Source organism: Pollicipes pollicipes, unplaced genomic scaffold (genome assembly GCF_011947565.3).
Source record: "Pollicipes pollicipes isolate AB1234 unplaced genomic scaffold, Ppol_2.1 Scaffold_6686;HRSCAF=7923_pilon_pilon_pilon, whole genome shotgun sequence".
Lineage (NCBI taxonomy): Eukaryota > Metazoa > Arthropoda > Thecostraca > Pollicipedomorpha > Pollicipedidae > Pollicipes > Pollicipes pollicipes.
The window spans coordinates 22,343,584-22,357,458 of record NW_023596921.1 but is presented as its reverse complement, the minus strand read 5'-3'; the positions used below and the strand labels follow the sequence as shown (position 1 = coordinate 22,357,458).

General features: G+C 54.1%; 1 protein-coding gene across 1 annotated transcript in view; it reads right to left on the bottom strand.

The window, feature by feature from the left end:
• The window catches only part of LOC119108067 (adenylate cyclase type 9), an 85,945-nt gene extending 83,732 nt beyond the window's left edge, over nucleotides 1–2,213 (bottom strand). Inside the window, exon 1 of the mRNA XM_037231646.1 lies at nucleotides 2,148–2,213. The gene's annotated coding sequence lies outside the window, so the exon portion shown is untranslated. The remainder of the gene's footprint in view (nucleotides 1–2,147) is intronic.
• Between the last annotated feature and the right edge of the window lie 11,662 nt (nucleotides 2,214–13,875).

Sequence of the window (13,875 nt, the reverse complement as noted above, 5' to 3'; positions counted from 1 at the left end):
CGCCCCACAGCGCTGGTGGGGCCGGGGAAGAAGCAAGGGGTTCGCCCCACAGCGCTGGTGGGGCCGGGGAAGAAGCAAGAGGTTCGCCCCACATGCGGGGAAGAGGAGACAACAGGTGCTTGCCGGCCCAAACTGACCGAATACGAATAGGTAAACGAGAGGAACCAAGCTTAAAAAATAGCCTGTAATACCAGAGGAGTAAATAAGTGTAGCTTCAAAAATTCCCACATCGACCGCTCATGGCACGTGCTTATAGACCTCATCAAACCGCCATTTCAAGCATGAGCATGCAACGGAGGCCAAACCCCTTCGCTGGCGACACCATGCCCCACCACATCAGATGACCGAAGCCCAGAGGGAGCAGCTAGACCCTCTCGAGACATCAGATCACAGACACCCAGAGGAAGCAGCTAGACCCTCTCCATCAGGGCACAAAGGCCCAGAGGAGGCCGTTAGACCCTCTCCATCACGATAAGGCCCAGGGGAGGCATCAAGGCAAGGAGACCATCCCCATTAGTCCACGGGGGCCAGTGGAGACAGCCCTGCGCTGCCTCATTCTGGATGTCAAGTTTCTCCCTTAGGCAGGGGTCCAGCGGAGAACCCATCCCAGGACCCTCCTCGTCGCAGCGCAAAGGCAGAGGAGACTACCGGGATCTCCATCTGAGCGCAGGGCTCAAGAGAGATAGATTAACACTCCCAGTGGGAGACCAGGAACGGCAGACGGTTGTATCCTTCCCATTGGAGCGCTCGGATCAATATATCTGAATTAAGCCGCATCCACCGAGTGCATATGCCCAAAGGAGGCTGCGAGACCCACCCCAGTCTCCCACCTGCCAGTTCCCGAACCATTTCGAAAGGCAAACACAACTCGGCCTCACCTGGTAAAGAAATAGGTCACACCGCACAGCAGAAGCTGAATGGCCACTTTTTGGCAGCCTGCCAGCGGCCTGACTATCTTATCACACGAACGACCCGTCTAGCAACTGCTCCCGATAGCATTCAAAGGCATTTGGCTAATTGAGATCAGCCAACGCGTTATTGAGCGTTGGTGGCGGTGGCGTTGGCAGCATTTGTCCTGACATTTCAACGCAGGCCTCTGCCGAGATCCAGTGGTCGGGCGTCTCTTTACGCCTGTTACCAAGTGGTGCGTCACTTCGGCACTTCGAGAACCAAAGCCAGCTGGCTCCCAGTAAAGCATTGTCGTGCGTCTCAGCCGCCGCCGGCCAGCTTTGTCAGCCACCGTCATTTGACACGAGTCATTTATCCCAGTAGGTACTGATTTGCACTTCCTGAATGGGATGTTCAATTTCATAATCCAACCCCTCCCGAGATTAAGTTCACGACGTCCATTTTAAGGCCCGGTATTCCAGCTCAGACAACTAATACGCTCTATGGCCTAATGGTCACGGTATCGTCTGATCACATGATCCTTTAACTCCTTATGAACTGCGAAAAGAATGTTTTAGACTTTCTGCGGTTCGTGATGTTTTCATAAGTCCCCAGCATATCCGTCCAAATAAGCAAATTCCCAGCATTCCTCTAAATCTGAATGCATCACTGTCGCTGCCCAGTGTCGGGCGGCGTACCCCATCAACCCCACTCCAGTCAGACCGGACCCCCACAGCCAGACCGGATCCCCCACAGCCAGACCCGATGCCCTACAGCCAGACTAGATGTCCCACGGCCAGACCCGACGCCCCACAGCCAGACCTGACCCAGCGCCCCCCAGCCGGCCCGGTCTGGCTCATGCCGCCCATAACCGGGACAGGGCGGCGCCTCTGCTGACAGGCCGCGCCGATCGACTCCCTGTCACCCGCGCCCGTCCCCACGTCGCCACCGCGCCGGGCCACACAGCAGCGCCGCTGCGGCCCCTCTGACCCGCACTGACCGTCCATTGTCGCCCGGTCCGCCAGCGCCTCTCTCTCTCCCGGGGGCCGCCCACCGGCGCGGACGCGGCCGGTATAAATATTTGACATGGGCCCGGCGCCCGGTCGGCCGGGCATCGATACAGGCGGGCGAGTGCCGGACGTTTGGCTGGCGGCCCGCGCTCGAGGTCACACCACCACCGCCGATCCAGCGCCGCACTTCAGGTGAAACCACACCGCGCCCGGCAACAGCCGCGCGACGCCAGGCGCTGGGCGCCTCACCTGTAGCTCCGGGACAGGTCACCGGGCCGCTCCAGCACTGTCCGGGCGCCTCCTGCCGCCGCCGGCCGCTGACTGGCGCTGGGCGCCGAGCGGCCGGCGGCCGGCGCGCGGCGGCGGACGCGCGCACGCGCCGCTCGCTCCGACGAGAGCGACCGGCCAGTCAGGGTCGCGCCGCCCGGCCGCCCGGTGCCGCCGCGGACGGGTGGGCGCCCGCCGCCGGCCGCCGAGGAGGCGCCGCCGAGAGAACGGCCCGGCGCCGCTTCAGGCGGGGTCACGTGCTCCGACTCTCCGAGCCGCGCCTGGGCGTGAGGGTGGTGTGGTTCGCGCTTGGGCGTGGGGGTGGCGTGGTCCGCGCCTTGGCGTGAGGGTGGCGTGATCCTCGCCTGGGCGTGGGGGTGGTGTGGTCCTCGCCTGGGCGTGAGGGTGGTGTGGTCTGCACCTGGGCGTGAGGGTGATGTGGCTCGCGCCTTGGAGTGAGGGTGGCGTGATCCTCGCCTGGGCGTGAGGGTGGTGTTGTCCGCACCTGGGCGTGAGAGTGGCGTGATCCGAGGCTGGGCGTGAGGGTGGTGTGGTCCGCACCTGGGCGTGAGGGTGGTGTGGTCCGCACCTGGGCGTGAGAGTGGTGTGGTCCGCACCTGGGCGTGAGGGTGGTGTGGTCCGCACCTGGGTGTGAGAGTGGCGTTGTGAGAACGTGACCTCCGAAGTCAAACCGCCGCTCATCCACAGCGGAGCCCTGTGCCAGCCCCCACCCTGTCAGTCCGGAGCCGAAAAAGGCCACGCCGGCGGGCGGGGCTCGGCGGGGAGATGGATCACAGCTGGCAGCGCTCTTTTGGATCATCAGTCTTCAGTTTCGTAGTGACCTGTGTGACCTCACGTCGCAGTAGCACACGTCTTCGGATCTCCTGCTAGAAAATGGACGCAGCTCTGTTCGTGACAGGGGAGAGTAGATGACAACATTTGCGGTGCGGTGTCAGAGAAATCAAGTGTGACTGGCCAGGCCGCATGTAAATTTCTGTACAAGTTGTGCTAATCTGGTAAGACATGCACCAATATGATGCTTCACAACGCCTGTGTATCTCTTCTTCCAACGGGAGGGAGCCGGCGGACCCGGTACGGACATTTACCTGCCATCTTAGCTCCGCGCTCGTGGGCCCTTTCACCCGGCCCAGTGCTCGGCCGGGATCTGACGAATGACGCATCACTCCAATAACATTCATGTTATTCCAATGGCCCACAAGCCCATGACTCACTGGTTAGGTACCGCCAGCGAAAACGCCCGTGCGTAAGTAGCTTGATTTTCCAAATATGTACGCTGACGGATAATTTTAGGCACTGAACAGCGGTACTATTGGCAACATTGAACCAGACGATTGAAGCACTGTTGGCTGGCTGTGTAATGTATAAGCGTGAATGGGCTGGCGATTGCGGCATAAGAGACAGACCTACATGGTAAGCCGGCCTCGCCCGGGTCACGAAGGTCGACGCTTCGCCTCGCCTCACGACCGGCGGTCGTGGATGGGAACATACGCGGTATCGATCCAGTCCATGGGCGTAGGAACAGGGGGGCAGGGGGCCATGCCCCCCCCCCCCACTTTTCAAGGTAGGGGGCCAGCATTGTGAACTGCCACCCCCTTTTCAGATTAAAGTTGCATTTGGCTTACTTTTGCACTGCACTAAACATGCATGCCGATTTACCTACTTCATCACTTAGCGTTACAGCCGCAAGGCCGACGCCGCACGGCCCGGAGACTGCAACGCCGGTCGTCGAGGCTGTTATTACTATGACTTGCGAGCACACATGTTCAACACCATATCACGCAGTTTTCTTATCAATACTCAGCTCTAACAGGATCTTGAGCATTATAAGACGAACATGGGCTAGCCGTGATGTTACAAATTATGAACCCCATTTCATCTGCAATCTACAGTCAGGGAGAACTCAATATCTCTGAAGAACACAGAGAAACATGGAACTGGAGTCTACGTGAAAAATATCGGACTGCCAGCGGTGATCAGGGATGTTGTTGCGTCAATGAGGGTCCCTGTGCCGATCCGGGGCTGACTGCGTGGGTCAGAAGGCCTCCCGTGTTAGGGATGGGAACAATGCGATATGATATATCCTTCTAATAACCTCCGGATCGACCAGGAGATCCGCCCCGTGCCACCAGAATGATAGCCAGAAGACATTTCGCGACGGGACAGAATGGCCCTTCAGCCCTTGACCGGAAACGGCAATGTACCCCTGGTGTTCTAGTCAAGAGGCCCCTTGCCCGGAAGGGAATAAGAAGTCTCATTATTGTTGAGTAGAGTGGGGCTCTCATTATTATTAAAAAGCACGGGTCGAAATGATTTTTTTTTAAACAACGGGCAAGGTCATGCCTTATTCGCCTGAGAACGTCCATTTCTTTCAGAATATACTATTGGAACAAATTACATCAAAAGGCTTGAACATGCCTGCCCGCAACCTCGAGAGCAAGGACAATGATGGTCTAGGTTGCAACTTCCGTAAAACCGATAAGTTTCGGCCACCGCAAGCGCCACCAGACGGCGGGCGTCGTGTTAATCTGCCTTCCGGACAGATATATAGCTGCGGAAACACGAAAATAGAGATTTTGCCTTCACTCTTCCGGTTCAACCACCAGATTCCAGCCCCACTTCGCGGTGCTTTAGGGGCCCATCCTTTTTTCATCAATCTAGAAATTGCACGCGTGAATATGCCCTCAGATTGCCTTCTAAATACCAGGTCTGATGTCATGAAGCGTCCAAGGATACTTTCCCAGAAGCGTCGTCATTTTCGTCATCCCGTTGGCCACAACTTAATGTTAGCTGCTCGGCCGATGCTGCGCGGCCTACGGAGGCTGTAACGCCTTGGGGGCGAGGCTTGTGTCTGTAAAAAATCTTAGTGAGCATGCTCAAAGTTGCGCCACATAGCTTGTATAACTAGTTAATTAAAGTGTTTAAGGGTAATCATTTTAGAAGCATCGTCATTTTCATCCACCGGTGGGCCACGGCTAAATGTTAGCGACTGGACTAACGCTCCGCGGACTACGGAGACTGCAACGCCTGATGTCGAGGTTTTTGTTGCTAAGATTTGCGAGCGAGCATGGTGAAAAACACGTTACATGAATTGTATCACTAATCGATCCTGACTACAGGTGAATGTTTTCAGAGAAACATGGTTTGGCCATGTTAATACATATTGTTGACCACTCGATTTGCAATCAAATTTTCGTCTTCAATTTGGATCAAGCATAACAATCTACAATCCACCTTCGCGATGTCCCCAATGTCTACAGAACCCAGATAAAAATTGAAAAAAGCTTCCGAATTCTATCGGTTTAGAAAGACTCAGCTAATCATTGTAAATTAAGAGCTTCGGTGATTTCTTCCATGCAGTCGTTGAACGCCCCATTTCTGCAGTTTATTGACCTGAAAATGCAAACAGAATTGAGCCCACGGCAGCTCCTGGTTTCTGTTCTGGTTACAAGGCAAAAATAACAATAAAACGAAGAAAACCGTGTCACTTGTTAACAAGTAAGCCATATCCGGGATTTTTTTTTGGGGGGGGGGTGTCACCATAAGATGGGCTTTTGTCAACCCTGTGTTCCCTCTTGGCAAGGCTCTGGCTACTCCCCTGCCTACACGCAAAAACAAATGAAGTCGCGTACGTTGCGTGATGGGCAATGAAGTGTCCGTTGGACCAATCCATACCTAAGGCAGACAGCTTCTCGGAGGCTATTTTCCTGCGGTGGTGTGGTATAAGGGAAGATAATTCTGAAAACAATACTGTTGCAGGTGTGCAACACACGTTTCATGCACCATGTAGAAGTAACAATGATTCAAAAGTATGCGACAAAGTAGTCACACGATCAGCTCGCAGTCAGTCATGCAGGAGGCATCCAGGCCAGGGCAGTGACTACCGACGGCGGACAGGAGCAAGGCCCAGATAAGGAACATATGACAGATGGGCCTTATTATGTGGCTTGATTCTTAAAAGAGAATCTCCAGTTTTTTGGACTTTGTCACATTGTTTCTAACAGTTTCAAACTCCCGAATTTGTTTCCGCTTAAAATGCTGCGACAAGCCTTATTTCTTGAAAAGCAGCCAGCGAAATGAAGGGGCATGAAAAACCTGGCGCACTAGGAACCATCGATCCACTTTCAAAATTATCACCAGTCTATATCCATGCCGTATCCGTATGCGGTATATCTACTCTACAAGGTACATGCCGTATATCCATGCATCTACACTGTGGAGGCAAATGCTTCCTTAATGACCCAAAATACTTACCCGCTCGTGGAATTTCGTCTCCCCAGGAAAGACAGTGTTAAAATGGACGATATCTAGGGAAGCTGGATAGTCTTATTCCGTCAAATGACAGATGAGTCGAATAGGCAAAATTGTGCAGCAGTGATAAACAGCTCTAGATACATAGCTAGCATAGTAGCCATGACATTTGAATAAAGGGCGATAACAATCTCCATCCTTATCTCCCCCCCCCCCCCCCGGTCATCGGGCTCGCTTTCCAGAAAAAGTTCCTAGAGTACATCCTGAGCTTGCCCCCCCCCCCTCCCCACTTTTTGAAACGTTCCTTCGCCTATGATCCAGTCGCATCTCTTCTCTGAGTGGTTCAGGCACGAGATGGACGATAAAGGCTTGAACAAGTGTGCAATTGATAACTTAAGCAGTAGGCGTTATCAACCCGTAGTTCTTACAGACGATCATGCTCGCGACAAAGCTGACGCTGACAGTCCAGCGGCGGTGCGTGACAATGTGGCATCATTGAAAAGTAACGTTTTTGCAACCTCTGCAGTTACGTGTAATGCAACTGTGCGCGCTCTCCTTTCAACGCCCCCCCCCCCCTTATCGCCCCCTCCCCAGCGGTATCGCCGCTCCACAATGTCACCACACGTCACACGGCCGTCCACGACACGGCACGGCGCCGCCGCGAGTGCCACCACTCGAGACCCAGCCCAACACTGCGGAGCTGTGTCGAGCCGGCGTCTCTCCCGCGCGGGGCACCCCGGCCAGCCGCGGCCGTTGTCATCCGGTCCCCAGGGCCCGTGGCCGTTGCTGGGGCCATATCGGGTCGATGGCCCCTGGCCAAGGTACACGCACCGGACGCGTGATGACTGCGCCGTTTCACGGTCAGCAGGGGCGGATCCAGGGTTTCGTCAAGTAAGGGACCACACTTTACCATGGCGTCTTCGAAAACTTGGTCCCCTCATATACGGACCCTGGATTTCGACGGCTTCATTCTCAGATTCGCATTTTTGAATCCCGACACTGCCTCTCCTTGCACATCGTGATAGACTGGGCATGAGAGATAGATATTAACGTGCGTCCGTTCACTTTTCCAGAGAATGATAGATTCTACTAGTCTGCGCACAGTTTTTCGGAGAAGATATGACAGAACGAGTTCAAGCAGACCCAAACACCGCCGAGATCAGGAACGGTAACACAACTCACACAACTAGTATCGTTGATTTACGTGCGATGGAACAGGCAAAAAGTTGCATTTTGTAGGTCGCTGACCTTACACGAATGGTTAAAAGCGAAAACAGTAGCTTGTACACTAATTCTAAATCGCAATGGCTCACGTAACATCGAAGAACAGGAATGATAAATATTTGTGGTTATACCAAAAAGCGGCAAAGCCAGTAAAACTGGTAAACTTTTGACGCGGTATACCTTTTTGTCGTAAAACTCAGGGACACCTCTCTGGAGTATGTAAGATGTGTTGTGTTGCTAGCATGAAAATCAGCAAATCTTGTGCTGCGCATTTTAAAAGCTGTAAAGGAGTACGAAAATGGCTAGAACTCAGGCAGAGGCATGTACCTCCAGCGACACGTAAGTAACGTGTAATCCACTGATTCTACAACTAAGAAATATAAGATATATACTGCAGCGTCGGCGGGTAACATTATCCTGAATTTGGATGTCAAAAAGCGGTAGGAAAACGTGGCTTATCTGCAGTGAAACCATAAAGAAAAATCGTCATCCCGCGTGCCTCGAGCTTTCCCATTCGTGTTTGCTTGGTCACGGCGGTAAACAGCCAAACATGACAGGAGACACGGGCAATTTTATTGTGATAAAAACACGTCTTTTCCGTTATTGTCTTCAATGTGCATTTCTTCTGCAGATGTATGTTATGAGACCCAAAAATGAAGGGTTTTACCTTTTCGCCGCACGTGCTGATCGAGAATTTGGTTAGAGTGGAAAGTACAGATACTGCGGTAAACCTGAATTTGGGCACCTTTTAAAAATAAAGGCTTATGGTCGTTTGAATCATACGCTGGGATTAAGTGCCTTTTGAAAATAAACGTTATGATGCCCCGAAAAGACGCCTTTAGTGCCCCATCGCACAAGGGAGCCGATCCAGGATTGTGTCTGTATAGGAGGCACAGCTATGTTATGTCCCATATTTGGTGTCTTTGAGGAAGATGTGTGACCACTTGTGGTGCGGTCTGGAATGGGATGCCTTCCAAAAAAGGTCATGTAGATCCGAAAAAGTTTCGTTGCCCCTGACCCACGATATTTCGGTTTCCGAAGAGGCACCAAAGCCTCATGGAACCCCAAGGTGGTATTGCCCCTATGGCCCTCTTCTGAATGCAGCCCCTGACAGTCGGGTGTCACACACCTCTCACGTCGCAGATGTGTGACACAACTCGACGCACGCACAGCAGAGGTGTGTGATAGGATGCGGCTGGCTGCCTTACATTGGATATGTGCTACAATGGCGCTCACACACTATATATATATATATATATATATATATATATATATATATATATATATATATGTGTGTGTGTGTGTGTGTGTGTGTGTGTGTGTGTGTGTGTGTGTAAATATATATGCGCTACACTGACGCTCACGCTATTTATATATGCATATGAATATATATATATATATATATATATATATATATATTACGACATATACACTATTACAACGGAGACAGACTCAGCGCATGCTGCCGACCTCGATGCGTGTTTAACAGTCTTCACACCCAGGCCTAACCAGGCCACTCAGGCCTAAACAACACGGCACACAGGCCTAAACAACACGGCACACGACCAACAGCGAGCAGATCCGACTGTCACGCCATGCACGCAGTCCGCCATGATGGTGCAGCACGATAGCTGTTGCACTGTTCCCTGTCTGCAAACGGAATGCACGTGCATGCATGCACGTGAGGCTGCCGCCTCGCGCCGTCCGAAATCGGCCCATCTCCGCCCGGCGAGGGGTGCTGGCGGTGCCACCCGGTCTCACCGGCGGGACCGAACAGCGAGCAAGGCGGCAGAGGTCAGCCCCAAGCGGCGGGGCGAAGCCGGGGCAACCGCGAACCCTCCACGGCGCTGGACCCCAGTCCGCTGGCCAAACCCTGTGGCGCCGGGCGCTCGGCAGGTCTGCTGCCGCTGCTCGTGGCCGGAGAGGCTCGCCCGCCCCTACCTCACGCAAGCAAGCTCCCCGTCCCTGGCCCACGCGAGCGAGCCTCTCCGCTCCTAGTCCACGCGAGCGAGCCTCTCCGTCCCTGGCCCACGCGAGCGAGCCTCCCCGTCCCTGGCCCACGCGAGCGAACTTCTCCGCCCCTGGCCCACGCGAGCGAGCCTCTCCGCCCCTGGCTCACGCGAGCGAACCTCTCCGCCCTGGCCCACGCGAGCGAACCTCTCCGCTCCTGGCCCACGCGAGCGAACCTCTCCGCCCTGGCCCACGCGAGCGAACCTCTCCGCCCCTGGACCATGCCGGCAAGTTGTCGGCAGGAATTTGAATGGCATGCATGCATATTCCGAGCGGACGATCCCGCCAGCAGTGAGCAGCGCAGTGGCTAACGGGACCGGCGAATGGGTCGCCGCTCAGCGCGACTTCGGCGCCGGCGTCTGCGGGCGCCGAACTTGAGCGAGGACCGCACCCACCAGGCGGAACACCCAGGTCGGTTGTCGGGGCCGGGCACCGGAAGGCGGGCGCATCCGGCGGCCGCACCCGCTCCTTGTGTGGAGGTGGCCGCCGGCGGGGGGCCGGCGCCCGCTCCAGCATCTGCAGAGGAGACAGCGCGCCCGCAGCACAGCGCTGCCTGGCGAGAGTGTGGAGGACTGCCCGACGGGGTTGTGGCGGGATGTCGTGAAGGCGCGGTAAGGGAACTCTGAGGTGCAGGGGCCAAGCCGCGTACTGCAGCACAGGCAGCACAGATCGGTATAGGTGAACGATCTGATCCGCAATCGTGCTATTAATACGGAACATGAAAACAGCTAAGTCTCACACCAAAATCGGTGAATAAGATTAAAACCAAGCAAAATTTAGGGAAATTTCCGTAAGAAATTTCCACTTCCACCTCTGGAGTTTTGGTCTTTCTATTATCCAAACAACACAGGCGTTGTCCTATTAGCACTGCAGTCGTCTAGTGGCGCCAGGCACTGCTGGCCGGAGTCCACGCTCTTGCCGGAGTCCAGACACTGCTGACCGACGTCCGTGCTCTTGCTGGAGTTCAGGCGCCGCTGGCCGGAGTCCACGCTCTTGCCGGAGTCCAGGCACTGCTGGGCGGAGTCCACGCTCTTGCCGGAGTCCAGGCACTGCTGGCCGGAGTCCGCGCTCTTGCCAGAGTCCAGGCGCCGCTGGCCGGAGTCCACGCTTTTGCTGGAGTCCAGGCACTGCTGGCCGGAGTCCACGCTCTTGCCGGGGTCCAGGCGCCGCTAGCCGGAGTCCGCGCTCTTGCCGGACAATCCAGACAAGCCGCGATATTTGCCTCAGCGGCAGCCAGTGAGAGCTAGCGCAACGTTCGCGCGTGTACTATTCCAGGCGAACGGGATGCGGCAATGTCGACGCCACGCTGCATGCGGCACTCGAGGTGAAACAATATCAGTGTGGAGGTGAGTGAACGGAGAAGCGAACAGCTGGCATTCGGCCCGGTTGGCTGAGAGTGGGAGAGTTCTGGAGTGAGTCGGTGCGCCTGTGAGGAAATTCGTAAATAGTCAATGAGATGTGTGGGTAGGTGGGTGAGTTAGGGTGCTAATGTGAGTTTGCGTGGTTCAGCAAGTTATTCGCGAGTGGGCGAGTGGACGGGTGCGTACCCTGCCCATCGGGCCGATGAATGGCTTGTGGGGTCGTGAATTGAAGAGCGCGTGAGTAAACTAGCAGATTCGACGGAGGAAACCCTTCAGAGCCGGCGCTGAACGGCGCGGGCTGCAGAGTCGGGTGCGGAGACGGCCGGCCAGCCGTGCCCCCCCCCCCCCGCGTGACGGGAGAGCGGGCTGGCCGGCCGCCGCGCGCCCGGCCAGCGGAGAGACGGACGGCGCCCGCGGCCCTCCGCGAACCGGTTCGGGCCGCCGCAGCCCGCGTGGCACCACTGACGTCACGCGCCGGTGACGTCACCGGCCGGCGGCATTGAACTGTCGGATCGATCCGGGCCGGGTCGGCCGGCGGGCCGGGAGATGGGTGCGATTTCTCCGCAGCCGCCCGCCTGTACACGCAGCCGCCGGATGGCGCTTATCCTGGGAGCCCGCAGACCCACTTCTCCAAAAGCTGGAGAGCGTGCGTGACCTCGTGACAGCGCGCATGCGAAACAAGGCTTCATTGGACTTTGAGACAATTGGAGGAGCTGATCCCACCAAAGAACTCGCCAAACTGTTGCCCCTGCAGCCAGGCAACAACTCGAATTCTACCAAGCATTTTCCGGTGTTAACATAGCCCGTGTGCAAGCAGCCGAAACGTCATCGCTTTCGCAATGTTCGATTTAGTTGGCCTCGTCGCAGCACGATGGCCGAAATTGCTGCCATATTTGATTGTGCAGACACACACGCTGCCATATGTGAAAATACCACTACGTCCCAAGATAACCCGCGCAGTAGTTCATGGTTGGGCCAAAGTTCGTAAATTGGGTTAAAGTAAGGAGAGATCGCCATATGAAATACAAAATGTTGCTAGAATCTGAAGAAGATGATGCCACTTTCCAGACATCGCACTAAGGGATCGATTTGTTATTCACCTTAGGCATGGGTGGTAACATCGTAGCCAGGGGCGAAGAAAGCTTCTGATGCACTGGATATGATTGGTGACAACAACAGCCACTTGTGTGAGCCAATTGGTGAAAAGATCACAAAAATAGAAACAAGTTACAACGGGCTAGACCACATTACGAGAGACCATCTCAGACGAAACTGAAAGCTTAGTATTGGTCTGAACTCGCTAACGCTTACAGCGTTAGCTTGTAAAGAGCACATGTCTAAACGTTGACGTTTTGATGTATGAGCAGATTAAGCCACAATAAGCCAAAATATCAGGATAGCTTTTAACAGGTGACATAAATATCCTAGAAACCGCACTGTATCCGTACTGACGTCACAGATCAGTGGTGACACAGTGCCTTTCCAATGGCCCTCAGATCGCATATCTATTCCAGCACATATGCAAGTTACATTCCTAGTGAAGAAGTGTTGTTAAGCTACAATATTAGATAAATTGTCTTACCTGCGCGCGAACTGCCAGAATCACGCATCACAACACTCGTACACATTTACAAACGCTGCCGCGTACGCTCGGCCCGCGTGGTGTCGTCTTCCAAGCTCGTATGAATTAGTCGAAAGGTCGCAACGATGCTTGACACTGTGATCAAAGTTTGTAAAGCGACTCTTTAAGTTTGATGAGATGTGGGTTTTTGGTTTGATTCCCACTGGTCCTGATTTGTGACAAGGTTGTGACTAAGTCCCGGTCTGACACAACTTTGGGCTTGAATCATTAATCGTTTAAGTGAGGTAAACAAGGGCATAAGGATGTCTTTAAAAGTGCGAAGTAGGACGGGGGCATGACTAAATGTTGGTTCCCTGGTGCCTTGTACCTCGCTCTGATAAAGGGAAGGGCCCGGGCGACCACCTAAGGTTTCTTGAAGGTACCCCTCCAGGATGTCGTGCAATCACGCGCGAATTTTCAGTAGCCTAAGGGCGTCTGTTCCGCGTGTTTTGACCCAAAACGCGTCGCTAGCGTTTGTGGATTTGGAGCAGGGGCGGGGTTTTAGGGTTCTAGAACAAAAGTCGTAAGTTCCATTTGGCGAATGCTGTTTTGTTGCATAATGAATGGCGAGTGCGGAATGGCGACATGTAAAAAAAATCGACGCGGCGAAAAGTCGAAACGGCTAAATGACGAACTGCAAAAAGACGAACTGTAAAATAGCGACCTAGCAAAACATTGACATATCATATTGGCAGACGGCAGAATGACGAAATACATAAGGGTCATGTTTGATTTTGGTCCTCGTGAATGATGACTTGGAAAACGTGACCATGTCAAATGACTGGATAGATGGCTGGGCTGTGTGCTGTGCATTTATTGTATGCTATTAAAAAGAATTCGCCTGTTAGACTGCTCTGTTAGCGATAAAAGAAAACAAGGGAATAAAGTAATAAATAAATATGCAAAGCAAGCAGGCTCTACAGACAGGCAGGCGTAAACGAATGGCAGGCGTCAGCTTACGTGTCGGCTGATGGCTCTTACGACAGAAAGAAAGAAACGGGGCTGTTTTTGGGCAAAGAGAGTCGTGCTGGATAAAACCGTCAAAAGCGATCAAATAGGAGCAGGGGCATATTTTAGTAACATGCGTTGTGGGAGACCACGACAAATTATGAAACCTTCCATCAACCTTAAATAATAGCCGGAGTTTTCCGAGGATCTGACTCACTTTTCTCCCAAAATTGGGAGGGGGCTTGCGCTATGTTGGGGGTGAGGCTGAATGCCCCAC